This window comes from Podarcis bocagei, assembly GCF_964188305.1.
Source record: "Podarcis bocagei genome assembly, chromosome: 12".
Lineage (NCBI taxonomy): Eukaryota > Metazoa > Chordata > Lepidosauria > Squamata > Lacertidae > Podarcis > Podarcis bocagei.
The window spans coordinates 13,076,311-13,090,414 of record NC_138137.1 but is presented as its reverse complement, the minus strand read 5'-3'; positions in this window follow the sequence as shown (position 1 = coordinate 13,090,414).

Below are 14,104 nucleotides of genomic sequence, written 5' to 3'. Positions count from 1 at the left end.
ACCTTGGTTTTCGAACAGCTTAGTTCTTGAACGTTTTGGCTCCCGAATGCCACAACCCTGGAAGTGAACGTTTCAGTTTGCGAACTATTTTTGGAAGCTGAACGTCCGGTGGAGCTTCCTGCAGCCAATCAGAAGCCACACTTTGGTTTTTGAACGTTTTGGAAGTCGAACAGACTCCTTTCGACTTCCAAGGTATGACTGTATCTCAAAAACATTTCGACATTTTGCGCTCTCTTAAACACCCCCTCCCCCCTCTCTGCCCTTTTTCTCCCACCCCACTCCTGATCTGCACTCTCTTTCTGTCATGGCCTGCCCCAACCCTGCGCTCTTTTTAACACCACTTCCTCCCGATCCGCTGCTCTTCTGCCTGCACAATCTTTGCATCTTAGCCTCACTGTGGCTGTCGGAAGTGGGGCACTTTCATCTGGATGTGCTGCACCCCCTTCTGTGAATATGATGGTGGCAGATGTCAACCACAACGGCAGTGGAGTCTATGGCGGAGGTTGCCTGCCCAGGGCAGTTGAGTGGTGGGTAGATGAGAATGTCTATTCTGCACATGAGCTTTTAATTGGCACAGTGGGTTGCCATACGCCCAGATTTCCCCAGACATTTTAAATGGCTGCCCAAATTTCCACCCGGATGCAACTTTCAGCAACCAAATTTCGGCAATGTTCGGGATTTTCCAGACGTATGGCAGCCCTGATATATAATAAATTTAAAAAGATGTTTAAATTGGTGATTCTCAAAACACCCAAAGCCTTTTGAATTAAAGAACCTTTTAATGAGGGTGAATGAGGAGAGCGCAAAATATGGTCTGAAGTTCAACATCAAAAAACCGAAGATCATGGCCACTGGGCCCATCACCTCCTGGCAAATAGAAGGGGAAGAAATGGAGGCAGTGAGAGATTTTACTTTCTTCATCTGCTCCATGATCACTGCAGATGGTGACAGCAGTCATGAAATTAAAAGATGCCTGTTTCTTGGGAGAAAAGCAATGACAAACCTAGACAGCGTCTTAAAAAGCAGAGACATCGCCTTGCCAACAAAGATCCATATAGTTAAAGCTATGGTTTTCCCAGCAGTGATGTATGGAAGTGAGAGCTGGACCATAAAGAAGGCTGATCACTAAAGAATTGATGCTTTTGAATTATGGTGCTGGAGGAGACTCTTGAGAGTCCCATGGACTGCAAGAAGATCAAACACATCCATTCTGAAGGAAATGAGCCCTGAGTGCTCACTGGAAGGACAGATCCTGAAGCTGAGGCTCCAATACTTTGGCCACCTCATGAGAAGAGAAGACTCCCTGGAAAAGACCCTGATGTTGGGAAAGATAGAGGGCACAAGGAGAAGGGGACAACAGAGGACGAGATGGTTGGACAGTGTTCTCGAAGCTACCAGCATGAGTTTGACCAAACTGTGGGAGGCAGTGGAAGACAGGAGTGCCTGGCATGCTCTGGTCCATGGGGTCACGAAGAGTCGGACACGACTAAATGACTAAACAACAACAAAAAAATTGGGATGGAGGTTCCAAAGAAGCTGACTAATTTTTTAATGTATGCAACAACTAGCAGCCAGAATCTTATATGCACAGAAATGGAAAGAGGAAGAGATTTCAACCAAAGAATAATATTTCTGAGGCTCAGGGTACATTCTATCAAATGTGGTGGAACTGTAAAAGGGTAAAAGAGTATTGGGAAATAATTCATAAAGAATTGAAAAAAAATATTTAAAAGTACTTTTCCAGAAAAATCGGAGTCCTTTTTTGGGGGGATAATTCAGATGGAAATTCCCAGGTGTCAAAAAAGGTTATTTTCTGTATGCCACTACTGCGGCCCATGCTTTGTTAGCCCAAAAATAGAAAACAAGTGAATTTCCAACTAAAGAAGAATGGCAACTTAAGCTGATGGAATATGCGCAGCTTGCGGACCTAACACATAGAATAAGAGAACAAGAAGAACACACGTTTAGAGAAGATATGAAAATGTTTATTGAATATATGGGGGGAAATTGTGTACACTTGAAAACGTTGGCAGCATTAAGATAAATTTGACAGTGTAAATAAGTGTTGATGTATGTTATAATGGAATACTGAATGGATTAGTTTATGTAAAATATGCAGGGATTTATGTTATGCAAAATGAACCATGGAAAGAGAAGAAAGGAAGTCATTGATATATTTAAGGTGGTTTAAATGAATATTCTAAAATGGAAAACAGAAAATTTAAGAAAAATTATAGAAAAAAAATAAAATGAACACAAACTGAAAAAAGAATATTTAGGCTTTAACAGGTTTCAATACTTGTTTTTATCACAAAACACAGTGGCTTCAGTGTATTTATTTTTTTGAGTGTGCTCATTGATAGTTTGAGTCATACTGCTGAGCTCTGTCATTTGCGTTTTGATACATGCATTTTTGTCTTTTTTGTCTGTACCAACCAGGATGCACAGCTGACAAACTGCCTTTGTTGGCCTTAATACATCTGAACGGCATTTCTATTGAGCTTCCTGCCCTGGTCCTCACCAGGGGCAGGGAGTGCAGAATCCGCGATCCGTCTGTAAACAGAAAAAAGGTCAAGCAACTTCCGGATTCTGAAAGGTGACGCAGAATGACCGTAGTGGTACTCTGAGTAGCAGAGCATTTGAGAGGCAAGGATTTGAGAGTGGGCATGGATGATGCTAGTGCACATAATAAGAATGGTTTATAGGAAAATGCTGCGTACATAGGAGAGGGAGAAAAAGGAAAATCTCTCCAAACATGACAAGCTCTGCTTCTTAAGCTTTGAGCTTTGGCTTTCTAATCTTCAGTAACTAAGTGTGCAGATCAAAAGGTCAGCTGGTCTCTTGAGGCATCTGTATATGAATGCTTGCAAATAATAATATCAAGTGTACGAGTGGCTTTTGAAGAATCCTGGTGTTGGATTTTCTACATCTGCTTTGTCCTTTCTGGATTCTAGTGGCAACAGTCACTAAAAAGCTTTTCGATCTTTAATGGTTTTTTATGGTTTTATATATGTTGGTAGCTGCCCAGATTGGCTGGGGCAACCCAGTCAGATAGGCAAGGTAAAGGTAAAGGGACCCATGACAGTTACGTCCAGTCGCAGACGACTTTGGGGTTGTGGCGCTAATCTCGCTTTACAGGCAGACAGTTGTCTGCAGACAGTTTTTCCGGGTCATGTGGCCAGCATGACTAAGCCGCTTCTGGCAAAACCAGAGCAGCACACGGAAACGCCGTTTACCTTCCAGCTGGAGTGGTACCTATTTATCTACTTGCACTTGATGTGCTTTCGAACTGCTAGGTTGGCAGGAGCTGGGACCAAGCAACAGGAGCTCACCCCGTTGCGGGGATTCGAACCGCCGACCTTCTGATTGGCAAGCCCAAGAGGCTCAGTGGTTTAGACCACAGCTCTACCTGCTAGGTACTACTACTACTACTACTATTATTATTATTATTTATTTATTTATTTTATTTATATCATTCTGCTTCTTAGCTTTCCCTTTTGCCCTTGCCCCATCGAAAATCCTCACATTCCTTCACAAAAGCATTTTGCGACATGGTATAATCCTGCCTCCTTTCTCATCCCTTTCTTTGTATTGGTAAATGGGACAGCTAAGGAACCGAGACTTTATTCAGCTGAAACTGGGTCACCAGCCAGGAGCCTGGAGGTGTCAGCGCACTTGTCACCATATCCTATGGCATCTATGAAAGATCTCAGTAAATATGCCCTCAAAAATCCACAATGCATAAAATACTGTTCGGTCCTTTTGCTCTGTTACTGTTTGAACGACAACAAGTTTTATTATTTATACCCCGCCCATCTGGCTAGGTTTCCCCAGCCACAGCATATATCAGAACATACTAAAATACCAACTGTTAAAAACTTCCCAATACAGGGCTGCCTTCAGATACCTTCTGGAAGTCAGATAGTTGTTTACTTCCTTGACCTCTGAAGGGAGGGTGTTCTACATGGAGGGCACCACTACCGAGAAGGCCCTCTGCCTGGTTCTGATTTTGCTGCACTAAACACCCCTGCCAAACATGCCCAGATTTCATTGGATGCCAGGATTGGACACCCGCCCTCTCTTCCATTCTGAGCAGTGGTGCAATGATGGCTGGTGTAGGGGCCTTTCCCCCACAAACCATTTCCTGCCCCATCTCTCTTTCTGTTCTTTCCTCCTGGCTCTTGATGCTTGCCAGCCAGATCATCTCAGAAGGGTGCGATCTTCCTGTGCATCAACCTGACATTATGCAATGCAGCACCATCAGCATTGATAGCTGACTTACTGAACCTCTGGCTTAATGGCTGGATCAAATAAAATACACTCGTGTCGACCAGCCATAATCAGTGCATAGCTGTCAACCTTCCCATTTTTTTGCGGGAAATTCTCTTATTCCAGCACTGTTTCCCGCTGCTATCCCAGATTGTGATATCCCGTAGACTGTCCCCAGGACAGGTGAGGTTGCTGATCCCTTATTTTCAAGGCTGCTGATCCCTTATTTTCAAATCTGAAAGTTGACAGCTATGACCCAGTGCAGTGGGGTAGCTGCACTCAATGTGGGTTTGGTTTGGTTTAGATATATGTATCTAGATTGGGTTGGAGCCGAGAATGTAGGGGAGGCAATACAGTCGTACCTTGGATCCCAAACGCCCTGGAACTCGGACGTTTTGGCTCCCAAACACTGAAAACCCGGAAGTGATTGTTCCAGTTTGTGAATGTTCTTTTGGAACCCGAACATCTGACAAGGCTTCTGCGGCTTCTGATTGGCTGCAGGAGCTTCCTGCAGCCGATCAGAAACCACGATTTGGTTTTTGAACACTTTGGAAGTCAAACAGACTTCTGGAAGGGATTCCATTTGCCTTCCAAGGTACGACTGTACTGTGGCAGAGAACCTCTCTGGCAGGCTTGCCCGTCCTTCCACCTGCATGGCACACGGCGCGCAGTGAAAATAGAAGTAGAGTAACCTTTTCAAGAGGAGAATAGACATGCTAAATAAAGTTCAACCTTCTCTCTCTGATAAGTACACATGGCAGGGTGGCGTAAAAGAACGGAGAAAAGCAAATAGCAGAGAAATTAAATTGGATGGGGGTTTCCGCCGGTTTCCTGGCCAGGCTGGATTTCCTGCGGCAAACCACCCACACAGCGGGTGCTAGAACTCAGCATGGGGTTGAGCAGACACATGGCTACTGTCAAAACCTGCACCTCCACCCCCACCCCAGGGCAAGCCGGCCTGGGGCAGAAGAGCAATTGGTAGCCACCCACTCACGCCTGTCAGGGTCCTCAGGACCCAAGGCTAGAAAACCTCACAAGTGCCTCTCCCCAAAAGGAAAAATACAGTGGTGCCTCGCAAGACGAAAAGAATCCGTTCCGCGAGTCTCTTCATCTAGCGGTTTTTTCGTCTTGCGAAGCAACCCTATTAGCGGATTAGCGCTATTAGCGGTTTAGCGGCTATTAAAGGCTTAGCAGCTAAAAGGCTATTAGCGGCTTAGCGGCTTAGAAAAAGGGGGGGAGTGAAAAAAATCGCAAGACTCGCAAGACGTTTTCGTCTTGCGAAGCAAGCCCATAGAGAAATTCGTCTTGCGAAGCGCATCGAAAAACGGAAAACCCTTTCGTCTAGCGGGTTTTTCGTCTTGTGAGGCATTCGTCTTGCGGGGCACCACTGTACTACTGCATTTATCTTTATCACTACAGCATACTGCCTGTTCATATTGACATCCAGGACAAGCCACCTCACGATGCCTGATGGTAGGGCTTATAATGTAGCTAGGTAGCTCTTCTTTACCCCAGTTTGAATCAAAGCTGGTTGGGAAGAACCCCCCCCCAAAGTATTTCCTTTTTAAAAAACACAACAAGGTAGATGTTGGTTGCGGTTAATGTTGTGTGGTATGCTCTCCACTCCCCAAAAAATGGTAAAAAAAAAGAAGGAGGTAAAGGGCCCCTGGAGAGTTAAGTCCAGTCAAAGGCGACTATGGGGTTGTGGCGCTCATCTCACTTTCAGGCTGAGGGAGCCGGTGTTTGTTCACAGACAGCTTTCCGGGTCATGTGGCCAGCAGGACTAAACTGCTTCTGGCGCAATGGGACACCACGACAGAACTGCCAATCTAGCAGGTCGAAAGCACACCTGTGCAAGTAGATAAATAAGTACCACTGTAGCAGGAATGTAAACGGCGTTTCTGTGCGCTCTGGTTTCTCTCACAGTGTTTTCTTGTACCAGAAGCGGTTTAGTCCTACTGGCCACATGACCAGGAAAGCTGTCTGTGGACAAATGCCAGCTCCCTCTGCCTGAAAGCGAGATGAGCGCCGCAACCCCATAGTCGCCTTTGACTGGACTTAACTGTCCAGGGGTCCTTTACCTTCTCCCCCCAAACCAGTGGTGGGAACACACTGGGTGCAGAGTAAACAGGTGTGTGTACACAACCTCATTTTCCTGTGTGACGGGGTGCTCAAAGTGTAAGAGGCAGACAATGAAGTAGCTTAAGTGAAAGGAAAATCTCAAATTGGTGCTTTCATATGCTGAGTCTTGCCAATCAGAAGGTCAGCGGTTTGAATCCCCGCGACAGGGTGAGCTCCTGTTGCTTGGTCCCTGCTCCTGCCAACCTAGCAGTTCAAAAGCACATCAAAGTGCAAGTTGATAAATAGGTACCGCTCCGGCGGGAAGGTAAACGGCATTTCCGTGCACTGCTCTGGTTCACCAGAAGCGGCTTAGTCATGCTGGCCACATGACCCTGAAGCTGTATGCCTGCTCCCTTGGCCAATAAAGCGAGATGAGTGCCGCAACCCGAGTCGGTCACGACTGGACCTAATGGTCAGGGGTCCCTTTACCTTTACCTCACATATCTGACTGGGTTGCCCCAGCCACTCTGGGTTATACTCTCTAGTTCTGAGTTTAAGTATTGCTGTCCAAAGTAGATATTTGGGTTCTAGCGCTGCCCAAAGGTAATTATAGCGACTGACATCTTGAGATAAAAGCTGTTGATTTCACTTGGGCAGAGCATCTGAACATCTTCCTGCACCTTGGAAGCTGGCAGAAAACGGAAACCATAGCTTAGTTAATTGCAATCATAAACTTGTGAATTGTTCCTGCGTTATTACTTGTAGATGTGCGTGCTATTATCTTGTTTTGCTTAGCCCCCTCCCTGAGAAAATTCTATCCTTAAGTTGCAGCTACTGTATTCTTTTGTAGCAGCTGAAGTTGGAGACTATTATTGTCTTCAAGCTGCCAATTGTTAATGGAAAATGCAAATTTCAAGCAAGAGGTTTTGGGAACGATAGAGCTCACATCCCATGGGAAAGGCGATACAATTGCCAGTGTTTGATTGCAATTGGCTAGTTACGGAGAAGAGCTTATTATTGTATGGAAAAGGTCATGGTGCTAACTTTAGATTTGAAAGCACCTGTCTGGTTGCAAAGTAAATCCGGGTATAAGTGGAATTGTCAGCATAAAAATAAACCAGGCTGATTTAATGCTTTCATTAAATGACTCTTACCCACATTTTCATCTCTCTAATAAATGGCAGAACTTCGGCACTGGGTAGAATATCTGTGATAAAGATGAATATATTGCCGAGAATGATGTTTTTGTTCCAAACAATGCCTGTTATAGCTAATGACTTACAGTTCAAACAACGGCAAAAGATTTATCCCGGTTTTTTATGGCAAGGGAGAAAAACATATTTTAAACTTATTAAAAGATGCAAAGGGAAGAGAAGGATTGAGTGTACCAAATCTAAATTTGTATTTTGCAGCTTGTTGTTTAATGTGGATGAAGGAGTGGCTAGCATTGAGAAATGAGAGGATGTTGGAAATAAAAGGACACGACCTACGGTTTGGATGGCATGGATATTTGTGCTACGATTAAGCTAATGTGGATTTTTTTAAAATCACTTTATTAGAAATGCCATATTAAGCACCCTTGCATTCCATGTTTCCTTTAGTCCAGGCCTTCCAACAATGCTTCACAGGGCTCTATTGAATTTCATGCCACGTTCAAATAAGTCTTTTCCTTAGTGGAATGTGCAGCTGGAGGGAACAACTGTTTTGACAGCCTTTTTCTGGAAGAGAGATTCTCTTCCAGACAACTGGGCAAGATATTCTGCAACTAGGATGAACAGTCCTTATCATATGACTATAACACCACAGTTTCCTGACGAATGGCTCATACATGTGTCTGCCTCACTTTTGTCTTCTGTACAGTGGTACCTCGGGTTACATACGCTTCAGGTTGCATACGCTTCAGGTTACAGACTCTGCTAACCCAGAAATAGTACCTCGGGTTAAGAACTTTGCTTCAGGATGAGAACAAAAATTGTGCTCCGGCGACGCAGCAGCAGCGGGAGGCCCCATTAGCTAAAGTGGTGCTTCAGGTTAAGAACAGTTTCAGGTTAAGAACGGACCTCCGGAACGAATTAAGTACTTAACCCGAGGTACCACTGTATAGCTGCATGTTTGCATTGCTGGGCTCTGTTGAAAACAGCTTCTCCATGCAAACCAGGAAGTGACCTCTCCAGACAACAGAATGACTCTTCTTTTCTTATCTCTGCGGCTGCAACGTCCTAGGTGGTGTGGATGCCATTGGACAGTTGAATGTGCATTTATGCTCCATCCATTTCCCCTCCATACGGCCCCGGGCCCTGGTAACCCTTGTTACACCACTGCAACAACAGCAACACAACTGCCATGTGATAGACGTCAGTTTTGCCATGTATCACTCTTCTGGTTCCCACTGCTCTTTAGAGACCCTGTGGATCTAGATAACCTCCAGAAGACTTGCTGTGATAGGCCATTGCTCACACAGGGATCACCCCAGATTTAGAAACAACACTAACATCTTGGACCTGTGCTAGTTACAAAATGCGCCTTGTGCTTGGCTAATTTCGGACGCTGCTTACAGATCTCACCCCACCAAAACCAGCCCCAAATACCTGAAACCCTTCAGCTAATACTGCTGTGCTGGGAATTATTTGCTATCTTTTGAATTATGGTGCTGGAGGAGACTCTTGAGAGTCCCATGGACTGCAAGAAGATCAAACCTCTCCATTCTTAAGGAAATCAGCCCTGAGTGCCCACTGGAAGGACAGATCCTGAAGCTGAGGCTTCAATACTTTGGCCATCTCATGAGAAGAGAAGACTCCCTGGAAAAGACCCTGATGTTGGGAAAGATGGAGGGCACAAAGAGAAGGGGACGACAAGAGGACGAGATGGTTGGACAGTGTTCTCGAAGCTACCAGCATGCGTTTGGCCAAACTGCGGGAGGCAGTGGAAGACAGGAGTGCCTGGCGTGCTCTGGTCCAGGGGGTCATGAAGAGTCAGACACGACTAAACGACTAAACAACAACAACACACTGAGTTTCGAGTCCAATCACACTGTTTCCTCCTTCATATTATTTCCCACGTCTAAACTCCCTAATTGCCTCTAATTTATTATCTCTTGTTGCCTCTTTTATTTGATTACACCGCAGCTGCTCCGAGGTCAGGTGGAAAGAGCTGTCGGAAAGAGCTGATGAGATTTAATGATGTTCTTAAATATTTCATGTTGATTGGAGATTGAGAGAGCCGGGTTTTCTGGCAGTTGTCAACACAGTAGGTGCCCTTTTTATACCTGGCCCCACAAAGGAAGCACATGCACAAAGAAAGGCAACAAATCCTTGGCACTCCAAAGGCGAGGAACCAGTTCACTTTTTTGCACCAAGGACCTGATTGGGAACTGTGTGGTTGAACTCTGCACAGACAAAACTCTCTCAGATCATGCAGGCTTGAAAGAGAAGCAACACATGAAGGTCCAAGAAAGAACATCTTGTACAGATGTTGAGCAAATGCTTTTTATGCACTAGGTTAGTGGATAGAGACCTGTGTTGTTAGTTCAAAAGAGGGCATGGTCCATAATTTTATAAGTTGCGTGTCTTTGTTTTTCAATTTGATCCTTTTTCATGGCATTGTTTGTATTGAGGTATTTTATGCATTGTCACTTGAAGTTATATTTATTGATCATAGTTTAGTTATTATATATTGTAATTGTTGAGAGTGAATTTCTGTTTAGTTATTTGCTCATGTTCTGAGAGTTAATTTTATTGAATACTACTTTGTTTGATGTAAGTCATTCCATTCTAAAGTTATGTTTCGTTATGATTTTTTGAATTGGATCAGATTATCATAACGTTGCATATTTTGTTGCTATAAATCGCCTTGTGTAAGAACTACCAACTGTGGAAGAATGGCAGATGAAAATGATGGAATATATGGAGCTGGCTGACCTTACTGGAAGAATCCGCGACCAAAAAGAAGAGGACTACCAAGAAGAGTGGAAGAAATTTAAGGACTATTTGAATAAATACTGTGATATTAAAAAATAGAAATTACTTGAACGTACCAAAATAGGCCTAGGATTAATTTAAGAGTTAATTAAATAAATAAGATTTAGAACTTTAAGGAAAGTTAAGAAATTTTATTTTAATTGGAATATTGTGTTTTTAAAAAATGATATCAGAAAACTGCTACATTTTAATTACAAGGAAATTCAGATGGGGGGGCTCAGAGGAAGCCCAAAATATGTTTATGAGGTTAGAAGTCTAAATAATTAATTAATTTGTGTTGTTTAGGTGTTTAGGTTGTTTAGGTATTTACTGGTACCTTGTTTTTACTCTCTTTTTTGTTTCTATTTGTGATCTTGTCTTTTTTCTTTTTGTTTTTCCCCTGTTTTTCTTTTGTTGTGATATGTGTTATGTCTGTAAGAAACTTAATAAAAATTATTATTATTATTATTATTATTATTATTATTATTTTAAATTGCCTTGTGTATACTAATAGAGAAAGGCAGTATACAAAGTAAAAGTGAAATGAAATGAAATGATCCAGCGAGATTTAATGAGTTTTGGGCTTCAATGATTTCAGTGGAAGAGGGAGCAAGGCATGTTCTCAGTGCTCCCATTGAAATCAACCACATTTTAACTTGGACTGGATTGTATCTGGTGGAAATAATGTTAAGTACTACTACCTAGGCAGAGTGATTGCATATTTATTTATTTTGCATAAGCAAAACACTTCAGAAAATATGAAAAATATAAATGAAATGCTTGATTGTACAGCGTAGCTTTTTTATTCCAGGTATTTTGGTCTGAGCTTACTATAGCGGATGTGACAACAATAGCAATTTTTAATTTCTGGGAAAACTACGTCAAGGCTGAAGCCTAATGAAAGCTATTGTACGCTCTTTCCCATCAGCTCTTTCAAGTGGAGTGGAGTTGAGCGGTGGGTAAAGAGTGGTGAGAAAATGCATTATGCCCATTCCAATAATCACAGGTCTTCTTGGTTATTCTTATTGCAAAGAGTGACCTGTTTTCGAGTGAACTGCATAGCTGCATACAGCAATTACGTACAGCAAAAGTGGGAAGAGCTCTCATATCCTGTGTCGCTCCAGCAGGGTTTTTTTTTTTTTAAAAAAAACAACCTGAGTGATTTTTAAGGCTAATGTGCTTTTGGAAAGATACAGATTTTACAGCAATTTGCTGTGCTGATATACTGCTGTAAAAAGATGCGTGTTGCTAGGCCTTTGTATTGGAGTATAAGCAAGGCTGGATTTAGGTTTGATGAGGCCCTAAGCTACTGAAGGTAATGGGGCCCTTTATATGTCCAGCTGTCCTTTGCCAACAACAAATTGTCGCTGTTTTTTGTGTTGAATATATGCTATATGGTAATTTATGGACCTAATAGGTATCTAAAGCCATTTGCACATAACAAAATGTGTATATCATAGGAGCCTACACAACACAAAACACTGTTTTATTTTATTCGTTTTTTATCTTATATTTTGGAAATGTACATCCAGGGGTTTCTTTCCTTTAATTTTTTTGGGGGCCCCCAAGAAAGTGGGGCCCTAAGAGTTTGAAGAAGAAGAGTTTGGATTTGATATCCCGCCTTTCACTCCCTTTAAGGAGTCTCAAAGCGGCTAACATTCTCCCTTCCCTTCCTCCCCCACAGCAGACACTCTGTGAGGTGAGTGAGGCTGAGAGACTTCAGAGAAGTGTGACTAGCCCAAGGTCACCCAGCAGCTGCATGTGGAGGAGCGGAGGCGCGAACCCGGTTCCCCAGATTAGGAGTCTACCGCTCTTAACCACTACACCACACTGGGTCTATAGCTTGTTTAGCTTATATGTAAATTTGGCACTGAGCATAATGAACCTGGGATATTTGGTGACTAGAGAGTCGGTTATTGGAAGTAACAAGAAAGTAAGGAAACAATCTTGAAGTGTTAGGGCCTAGCTAGTCAGAACAGGCTAGTTGTCACTTATAAAGTGGGGTGTGTCTAATTTACTGTCACAAAGAGCACACAGGCGAATGCATTTCTTCATATTCCTGTTGGAGCTTCCGTACGACCGAGCTGAAATGGCTCTCCTCCTCCGTCGTATCTTTGGAATCCATCGAGCTCTGCTCCGACAGTGATTAACGACCTAAGCCTTTAATGAGGCTTCAAGCACGTTCCCATTACACAGAGTATACAAGCTGCAGGAGGAGATGGAAAATGTGTGCTACATCACTACGTTTTATTTCTAACTACGCAGGACAGAAAAGAATATACACCTGCTCTCTGTGAGAGCCAGTGAACAACTGGAACAAAGAAACAGGAAACCAGTAACATCAACACCAGTCTCCCATGAGACTTCCAACAGTCTGGAATGTAAACAGAGTCTTGTGACTCCAAGTACTGCACAGTGGCATAGCAGAAACCTAACAATTCCTTCCTCATCGCTTCAGGAACTTTTCTGCTCACTACCAATACTGGAGTAGTAGGCCTAGAGAAAAGTGTCAAGGGTAGTGTCCCTATTTCCCAGGGACAATCCTGGATTTCAGAAACCATCCCGGTTTCTGATTTGATCCCGGAATGTCCCACTTTTCCTTAGGATGCCCCTGATTTCATTGGAGAAATGTTGAAGGGTTTGGAGTTATGCAAGCCTTGAGCCAAGGAGATGAGTAACTCTACAACCTTTAGAAGACATCTGTAGCAGTGGCGTATGGAGGGGGGCGTGGGCCCCCGGGTACCATCCTGGCACGGGGTGACATTTGTCGCTCCGTAAAGGGTTTTTTTAAAAAAAGGTTTAATGTTTTATTGTGTTTTTATATATGTTGGAAGCTGCCCAGAGTGGCTTGGGCAAATGGATGGTGAATAAGTAATAAAATTATTATTGTTGTTGTTATTATTATTATTTATTAAATAGGTAAAGGTAAAGGGACCCCTGAACATTAGGTCCAGTTGTGGCCGACTCTGGGGTTGCGGCGCTCATCTCACTTTACTGGCCGAGGTTGCCAGCATACAGCTTCCGGGTCATGTGACCAGCATGACTAAGCCGCTTCTGGCGAAACCAGAGCAGCGCACGGAAACGCCGTTTACCTTCCTGCCGGAGCGGTACATATTTATCTACTTGCACTTTGACGTGCTTTCGAACTGCTAGGTTGGCAGGAGCAGGGACCGAGCAACGGGAGCTCACTCCGTTGCGGGGATTCAAACCGCTGACCTTCTGATCGGCAGGTCCTAGGCTCTGTGGTTTAACCCACAGTGCCACCCGCGTCCCTTTTATTATTAAATAGGACGTCCTTATTTCCATTGGAGAAATTTTGGAGGGTATGGGAGTGTGAGAAAGGCAGATATTAGGGTAAGTTCTGCTCCAGCGCTGGCTCCAGGCTTTTGCGGGGCCTGTGGACATTAAATCTTCAATGGGCCTAATTTGGAAGACGTAGGGCAAGCAAACTGAGAATTCTCTTAAGCGGCAGCTGGTCTTCTTAGATAATCTATTAAAAGTGGAAATGGTAGCAATGTCAGAGTGGTGGACCCTCTGGGGCCCTAGCAGATGCTCAACCTTTCTACCCTCTGGAAGCCACACACTTCCCAGAATGGTTTAGCAGTCAAGTCTCTCTTCCCAGAGAACTTGAGAAATTGTAGCTGATGATCAAATGGTCAAAGGACTTTGGCTATTCCATCCAGATGGACGACTGGGAAAAAAAATGGCAAAGAGACTTAAAATTCACGGCTTGCTACACAATAAAGGATTTTTTTTATGAAAATGCTATATAGATGGTACATGACCCAAAGCAAATTGGCCAAAACATATAGAACAAA